Below are 9,349 nucleotides of genomic sequence, written 5' to 3'. Positions count from 1 at the left end.
TGTTAACTAGTTACTGAAGATGTAAAAAGTCTTTATGAAATGTCTGCAGAAATGTAACATCATGCATATTTTTCTAAACAGGTTTTGTCTAATGTTTTTGGAAGGGTATACAAACTTTGAAGAATATTGGCTGTGTTTATATAAAGTAATATTCAATAGAGTTGAAGTTGACTGTAAACTGCCTGGTGAATGGGAAGTTTACTTTTTCCCATAAAGTTTAATGTTTTACCATATAGAATTTCCAATACTCAATCTGTTTTGATCCATGAAAATATGTTAAAATTTATATTTTGACCTTCTTGGAATATTTGAATTAGTATGTACATATGATTGTGTTTACTTGAATAATTCAAGTAATTGTCTTCTACAAGAACATAACATATCCCATTCTCTCTATATCTGGTTTTAATTTTTACTTTTTATTTTAAATTCTGAGAGATAGTATTTGCTACATTGTTTGGCAGGTTAGATCATTCTGGTGCAGTGGACTAGTCATGCCTGGGTAATCTATGATGTGATTATAAGGGAATGCCTATTGCAGTGTACCGAGCTAACTGCCTTACCCCACATTACAATGAAAACAGCCCCAAGAGAGGTAATACCTTATATAAAGATATATTTGATTTTTACTTTTGTGGGAATAGGTTTTTGTAGGGGTATATGAAGTCATTAGAATATAGCAATTTTGGAATCAAACAAACCTGGGATTTGGCCCAGAAAGATCAGTTCTTTAATATTTGTTTTTGAGTTTGTTAATTTCTCCATGCCTCAGTTTCCTCATCTATCAAACATGGATAATAATACTGATAGATAAGGGCTAGCCTGTTCAAGCCTGATCACTTACAAAGTGTTTGGCTGCCCACAAAGCTCATGGCAACCAGTTATGGGCCAGTGCCATATGGCTAGGCCTAGATCCCCACACCCACCTCCATATTCATCGTGCCATGTGAGGGGCTTGTGCTTCTTCAACCAAGGGTGTTCCATGGTGTGTCCTGCCACTATCTTGACACAGTACCTCATTGCAGCCACAAGGTTGGTACCCCAGATCACACCAGGGAAGGGGGACTTGTTCTCTTTAGAATCATAAACATTAAGCTTCCAGAAAAGGGCTGATGCTAAAATTCTACCATGTCTTAGTTTTATTTGTATCTTGGCTCCAAATGATGGCAAGCAGAGAGGCATTCCTAAACATGTAGCTTATAGAAAACTGCCCAAAAGTTTGGGTCACTCTCCCAACCTGGTTGTCTCTTCAGGCTGCTATATATATAATGCAGTGGGGAAGGCAAATACACATACCTACTTCTGCTTTAGTCTTCATGACTTTTACCCAAAAAAAGATGCTCCAGCAGTTTAGAACAAAATCTTAATTATCCAAAGTCACTTCCTTTAGTGTTTAAATTCATCAGATAATTGCACAATTATCCACTTTACTTTGACTGTGTAGATGTCATGGCTCAAGTCCATTAACCAACTAATGTACACCAAAGAAGAGAAAATTAGGAGATTGTGCCTATGTTAATAATTCTCTTTTCAATCCAAAGGCTTGTCTGTAACACTAATGTCTGCTATCCTCATTAAGAGTTATCAGATCAAAGTAATGTTCATTGCAGCCAGCAAATAAGTTAAAGTAGGTATTTACTCTTTGACTGCCAGCTTGAAGAGGCATTATTTCTACATTGGAGGAAGAGAAGTAAATGTTCCTGCTAATACTATAAGACATTTCAGATAAGAAAATCTCAACTTTTGGTGAGAGTTAAGGATTTGAGCATTGCTATAAGTACCCAGAATGAATTGTATCTCAGGCTTTGTTTCTAATGGGCCACCATATCAAACCCTTTCAGTTGGAATTAATAATGCCCTTCCCTCATCGAGATTTCCTCTACCTAGTTCCTGAGATGCTCTGGACAAGCAGATGCCAGATTCAGTGACTTTAGCTGACCAGCTGGTGGCACCTGATTTCTAGTATGTGGATATGCTAGGTAACCTTAAAATGATGACATCATTTTTGCTACATAGCAATCTTACTCTTCTTGGACTATAACTCTGTCTTGAACTTCAGCTTGGGTAGGGTTGCCACTCCCTGTAATGGGGGAATCTTGTGCCCAGGATGGCATAATGGAAAGAACATGGGCTTTGGAGTCAGAATCCACATTCTGTCTTTTACAAGTTGAATCACCTTGGGCAAGTTACTTAACTTTCTTGATCTTCATGTTCCTTACTTGTAAAATATAATACACAACTCATATTCTGTGAGGGTTAAATGGGTTAATGTACAAGAAGGAGCAAGCACAGGACTTGACATATTTTGGCACCCTATTATTGACATGGCCTTGCAATAATGGATCCATTATTTGGAACAATATCTGCTTAGCTTCAAAATTACCTGGATTCCTGACATAATGTCTTCCCCCCACCCCTCAACTCTGGTCTCTCTAGTTATTGAATGATGCTTCATTCCTAGTTTAGTGCCTACAACATAGTAGATACTGAACAAACTGAACAAACAAAAAACAAACAAACTGATGGATACATGGATAGATGGACAAATAGAAAGATTCCTGACCAAATCCAGTCCACTGTGTTCCCTTTAAAACACAGCCCGTTGGACTTCTGACTTAAAGAGACCAGAATTTCCATTAATTAACTTCCCATAACCCCCTCTTTTTCCTTTGCCTGCATGGTTCCTGGAGTTCCTTGTCTTGAAACAGTGTGGATTATAACACACTGTGGGGATTTTCTGGAGATTAAGGCAATCATCTATCTTTAACTACAAAAGACTCGCAATATAGACAATTCATAATTATCTTGACAAGAAAAACTTAAAAAAAAAAAGTAACTGTTGTTAAGACACATGATACTTTTGATCAGCTAATATCCCCTGAGACAAACCTGAAGAGCAGGCCACAGGAGCAACAAATGGGCTAGATAACCATCCAATGACAGCACAGATCAACAAAATATTCCCCTTAGAATATTTAAAGTTATAAGAAGGAAAGAGAATACAAGTATAGGATATTCTAAAGTCTTTATGTCTTGAACCGTGTTATAATTTTCTTATTTATTATTTTGAAATCTCTAATAGAGATATTTTATCATCCAGTGTCCCTAATGTAAAAAGAACAGTTGTGATTTGATGTCATCAACATTATTCTTCTTGGCTATAACAATTGTGGCAGATACCTTTAGAGACATGCCATGTCAGAGAGCTTGACTTTGGATGAACTTCTTTTAACCCAGCTGCCTAAAAAGGGAATGGTAGCAAAAAAATGGTCTAAAAGGAGTTCCACTTCTGGTTGTACCTATGAAATCGTAAACTTAGAAACCAGCATAAGTAATATGTGAGTATTTTTTTTTACTGAGATGTAATTCACATACCATAAAATTCACCCATTTAAACTGTACAATTCAGTGGTTTTTAGTATATTCATAGCTCGTGCAAAGCACTATGTAATTACAGAACATTTTCATCACCTTAAAAAGAAACTCTGTATTCATTAGCAGACCTTCCCCAATGCCCCCTCCTTAGGCACTTGGTGACACTAATCTACTTTCTGTCTCTATTGATTTGCCTCTTATGAACATTTTATATGAATGGAGTCATACATTAAGTGTAATATTTTTTAACTTGGCATAATGTTTTTAAGTTTCATCCATGTTGTACCATGTATCAACACTAAATCTATATTTATTGCCAAATATTATGGATACAACACATTTTGTTTACCCATGCATCAATTCATAAGCATTTGTGTTTTTTCCACTTTGGGGCTATTGTGAGTAAAGCTATTGTGAACATTTGTATACATATTTTTGTGTGAACATATGTTTTCAATTCTCCTGGATATATACCTAGGAGTGGAATTCCTGGGTCATATGCTAACTCTAGGTTCACATTTTTGAGTAACAGACACACCATTTTCCAATGTGGTTGCACCATTTTACATTCCTTCCAGCAATGAATGAATGTTCCAATTTCTCCACATCTTCACAAACACTGGTTACTGTCCATCTTTTTGGTTATAGCCATCCTAATAAGAAAGTTTATCTTATTGTACTTTTGGTATGCATTTCCCTAATGATTAATGATATTTAGCATTTTTTCATGTGCTTATTTTCCATTTGCATAGGTACTTTGGAAAAATGTTTACAAATGTGTTGCCAAATTTTTAGTTAGGTTATTTGTCTGTCTTTTTATTGTATTGAGAGTTTTAAATGTTTTTATACAGTCTGAATATTAGACCATTATCAGGTATATGATTAGTAAATATTTTATTGGATTCTTTAGGTTATCTTTTTACTTTATTAATGGTTTCCTTTGAGGCACAAAAGTTTTTCATTTTGATGAAGTCCAGCTTATCTATAGTTTGTTTTGTTGCTTATGCTTTTGATGTCACATCTAAGAAACCATTACTTAATCCAAGGTCACAAAGATTTACTCCTATGTTTGCTTTTAGGGGTTTTATAGTTTTAGTTCTTACATTTAGATTTACAATCTATTTTGAGTTAATTTTTATATATGGTGTGAGGTGGTGGGTCCAAGTTCATTTTGTTATTGTTGAAAACACTGCTCTTTCCCCATTGAATTATCTTTGCACCCTTATTGAAAATCATTGATCATAAATATAAGAGTTTATGTCTGACCATAAATATAAGAGTTTAATTCTTTTCTGTTGATCTCTGTGTCTATCCTTATGCCAGTACAAAGCTGTCTTAATTACCATAACTTTGTAGTAAGTTTTGAAATATCAAAGTGCAAGTCTTCCAACTTTTTTCTTCTTTATCAAAATTGTTTGAGCAATTTTGGGTCCCTGAATTTCCATGTGAATTTAAGGGTCATCTTGTTTCTGCAAAGAAGTCAGCTGGAATTTAATGGGGATTGCATTGAATTTGTAGACAAATTTGGGGGTTATTTTCATGTTAACAATATTAAGTGTTTCAATCCATGAACACAGGATATCTTTCCATTTATTTAAGACATTTAATTTATTTCACCAATGCTTTGCAGTTTTCAGTGTACATCTTATACTTCTTTTGTTACATTTATTACTAAATATTTTATTGTTTTTCATGCTATTGTAAATGAAATTGTTTTCTGAATTTCTTTTTTGGATTATTCATTGCTAATGTATAGAAGTCTAATGGATTTTTGTATGTTGATCTTGTAGCTTGCGACCTTGTTGAACTTTTTTTTTTTTATTAATCTAAGAGGTATTTTTGTTGGGCTCCTGAAGATTTTGTATATACAAGATTATGTCATCTCCAAATAAAGATAGTTTTACTTCTTTCTTTCTAATCTGGATGCATTTTATTTCTTTTTCTTGTCTAATTCCTCTGGCCAGTAGCTCCAATACAACATGGAACAGAGTGGCAAGAGTGGAATCCTTATCTTGTTGCTGATCTTAAGGGATAAGCTGTCAGGGTATCACAATTAAGTATGATGTTGATTGTGAGTTTTGGACACATACTTTATCAGGTTGAGGAAGTGCCATTTTATTATTATTATTTTGTTGAGTGTTTTTACCACAAAACGGTACTGGATTTTTATTAAATCCTTTCTCTGCAGCAATTGAGATTATTATGTGTTTCCTTGTCCTTAACATGCTGTATTAAATTGATTGATTTTTATATGGTGAACTAATCTTACACTCGGGAAAAATTTCACTTGGTCATTGCGTATGAGCCTTTTTTATGTTACTGGATTTGGTTTGTTAGTATTTTGTTGAAGATTTTTGCATCTATGTTTATAATGGATATTGGTTCGTAGTTTTCTTTCCTTGTGATGTCTTTGTTTGGTTCAGGTTTTAGGGTAATACCACCTTCACAGAATGAGTTGGTATGTTTTCCCTCCTCTTGTGTTTTTGAAAGAGTTTTGAAGGATTGTTGTTAATTCTTTAAATATTTGGTAGAATTCACCAATGACACCATCTGGTCTTGGCCTTTACTTATTTTGTGGGAAGTTGTTTGATTACTAATTCAATCTCCTTTTTGTTACAGGTCTGTTCCGATTTTCTGTTTCTTCCTAAGTCAGTTTTAATAGTTTGTTTCTTTCTAAGAATTATTTATTTCCTCTAAGTTAGCTACCTTGTTATTTAAAATCAAACATGTTATGCCCTTATCATATTTTTAATAATGATATAATCTTTTTATAGGTGGTGGTTATATCTCCTTTTTTATTCTGGATTTTAGCAATTTTAGTTTAGTCTTCTCCCTTTTCTTGTTGGGCAGTCTAAAGTTTTATCAGTTTTGTTTACTGTGATTATTATTAAGGTTTATGAATAGGAAATACAGGGACATGTTGAATATCCCTTCTGACTGAATCCAAGGTGTTCACACATTGCCTTATAAAAGTAAATTATAATTGTCTTTAGCTAATTATTCTCCTAAACAGCTCATAACTCATTATGGATGTATTCTCTGGGAGTTAAGATGAGAACTTTCTAAAATTATACTTTCAATATTATTCCTTCTTTGGTTGTAAAGGTCAGGAGACTCTATAAAGTGGACTTTCTTAAATTTTTCCCCCAATCTACTTTTTCAAACTATAAAATATCTTATGTCCACTACAAAAGGCTAACAGTATGGTCTTCTCTTGGTTATCTGTGTTCTTGACATCTGAGATTCGCTTATCCAATGTGGAGTTGAGAGATTTATTGTTTCTAGTATTAAAGACATCGGTTGTATATCCCTTCTGTCATTTTTTGTGGATTGAAGGATCCTCAATCAGTCCCATCTCCCATATAAGGTTCTTAATCAGTCCACTTGATTATTTGAAATTTTTCCATTGATGTTATACCTCCTTTGAGGTGAAGTGCCCAGAATTGCATGCTGTATTCCAGATGTGAAGGCACCACAGTTTTGTAACAAAAGAGGATGATCTTCCTTGTATTGTGGAAAGGAGATTTCAGGCTATGTGAAAATGGTAATTCTGTGAAGAGAGAGGTTACAGGATGGTGGATTTGAAATCTTTGGAAAGAAGAAAGAAAGTATTTCCTATGTTATGCCAGGGAGAGATGCTTCAAATAAAGACAACAGAACACATCTTCCTCAAAATGGTTCTGTGATAAAAGTACACATTTTTGATAGGGAATTTCTACTACCCACCAAAGCCTCTTTCTGCTGTCTGAGATCAGAATGCATTTTTAAGTCTGCATGCTCCATCATTCATCTTAGCATTCTTATTCGTGTGACTTCTGCTGCTCAGTAGCCAAATGGAAGATTTATCACAGAATTAGAATTTTCAAATCACCAACAGTCTCCTTTGCAGATGTGCAGTTATATTACTGAAGTCTGTTGTTTTGTCCTACATTTATTGTTAATAATTAATGTACATTTCTGGGTGAAATTATATGCTGTTACTATCTGGTTAATTTAATAGAAATAGTCAAATCTAAAGCACTTTATTAAATATGTTGGAAATAATCATTATCATTACTATAATGTAGCAAGCATCATGTTTTTTCAATAAAAGATGTCAGAAAATAGAACAATTCACTGGATGTCAACTTAGTTACTGTTACTACAAATTCATTTTTTGAAAAACTTCATTCCTTGTATTATGTAGTAAGTGTGGGAAATAACAGAATGCAAAGTTCATAGATTAAATGGTAAGCTATAAGCAGCCTATTGAATTTTCAGTAAAGAGCTTGGGTAATAAAAGTAAACTGTATTAAATAGGTGAAAAGAAATGATTTTCCATCTCCTCATATTAGTCTTCTTATTGAATATCAAATGAAAATTCTGGAGAGTAACAAGACTATAATTATTTGACATTTTTCTTTTTGGAACTGTCGAAGGAAAACAAATGATGTGAGGTAAGTGTTCCTTTCTGAATTTGTAAAGTGCCAATATAATGAACAAAACATCATTTAGCCATTATACAGTGTGTCCCTCTTGATAAGTATTGCTCTGAAGATTGAAACATAGATCACCACCGGGCTTTTAATATAATCTTGTTAATGTTCTACTTATGTAATAAAATGCTCAATCTTCACGTCAAAAGGTACAGATAAGTTTCCAGGGATTCCTCACCTCATAGTTGATATTGGCCTCATCTTGAAGACTGAGATTCTTTCAAATTGCTCTTTTCCATAATTTAAATATGTTAAAATACATCCTTCTCTTCCCTTCCCATTTGCTCCCCACTAAGGCCAGCCAAGGACAAAATCATGAGGTTGCATGATATCTCATTTCTCTTTGTGATATTCTTGTTCTCATATATTTCTCAGGTGTCTTGCCCTAAGTGGTTCCCAGTTGATCTTCTCTGAGTTGTGAGTGGATGTGGATAATGGTTTACATTAAGATTCTATCTTGTGGAGTCATACATTGTAATATAGCCAAAAGAAGGTCCTAACTGGGTTTACACTCATGAATGGAGCATGCATTTGTTACAGGATTCTGTGATGAGAAATGAACACAAGTCACAGTTCCTGTCCTTGAGAAGAATGAAATAGAGATGATTTTTATTAATAATATCAGCTCTAATCTATTGAACTTTAAGCATGTACTCAATGGTATTTTAAGCACTTTCCATGGTTTATCTCCTTGAATCCTCATGACAGCCCTGTTAGGAAGGTACCATGAATAATCCCATTTTACAGATTGAGAGGCTAAAACCTGGAGGGATTAATTTACTTGTCCAAAGTCACATAGCATGGGGTCTGAATTTAGGCAGACTGACTTCAACAGTGTGGTTCTCATCCTTAGTTGTACATTAGAATCACCTGGATAGCTTTGAAAAATTACCTAAGACTTGATTGTCTCCTGAGAACCAAATGAATCTGGGGTGGGGCCAGAGAGCCAGTGTTTTGTAAAATCTATTCAGAGATCCTACCACATGGCCAGGGTTGAGAACTCAAGCTCCAGATGCTGCAATCTTAGGGGAGATTAACTCAGATTCAGATTCAACCAGCAGCAGAGATGTTTACAATGTACAAGGTGCAGTGTTACGAGCCTCACATGAATGACCTTTTCTACTCCTCACCGAGCCCTGTGAATGAAGATAGGCATCATTATTTCAGTGATAATGAGAAATTCTAAATATAGAGAGATTAAGCTGCCTAGCTAAGATTCTCCAACTAATAAGCAGCACACCCTTGGTGTGAATGGAGTTCCTTTAACTTCTAAATCCAGGTCTGTTTAAAGAATACCATAGTACATATAAATAAAAAAAAATTACTGTGCTGCTAGTATGTGACGGACAATATGTTAATCACTATGATGGAAATACATGGAATTATAGTAAATACTACTGGAAAGTATATAATTAGGCATCAGTATTAGTACTACTAATTGCATAGTACTGACCATAGTGCTGAAGAGTTCAGAGGAGCAACTGATGGTGACTCCATCT

This window comes from Delphinapterus leucas, chromosome 14, assembly GCF_059928025.1.
Source record: "Delphinapterus leucas isolate spDelLeu-1000000601 "Yukka" chromosome 14, BTC_Dleu_Yukka2, whole genome shotgun sequence".
Lineage (NCBI taxonomy): Eukaryota > Metazoa > Chordata > Mammalia > Artiodactyla > Monodontidae > Delphinapterus > Delphinapterus leucas.
Note: the sequence above shows the minus strand (reverse complement) of the source record.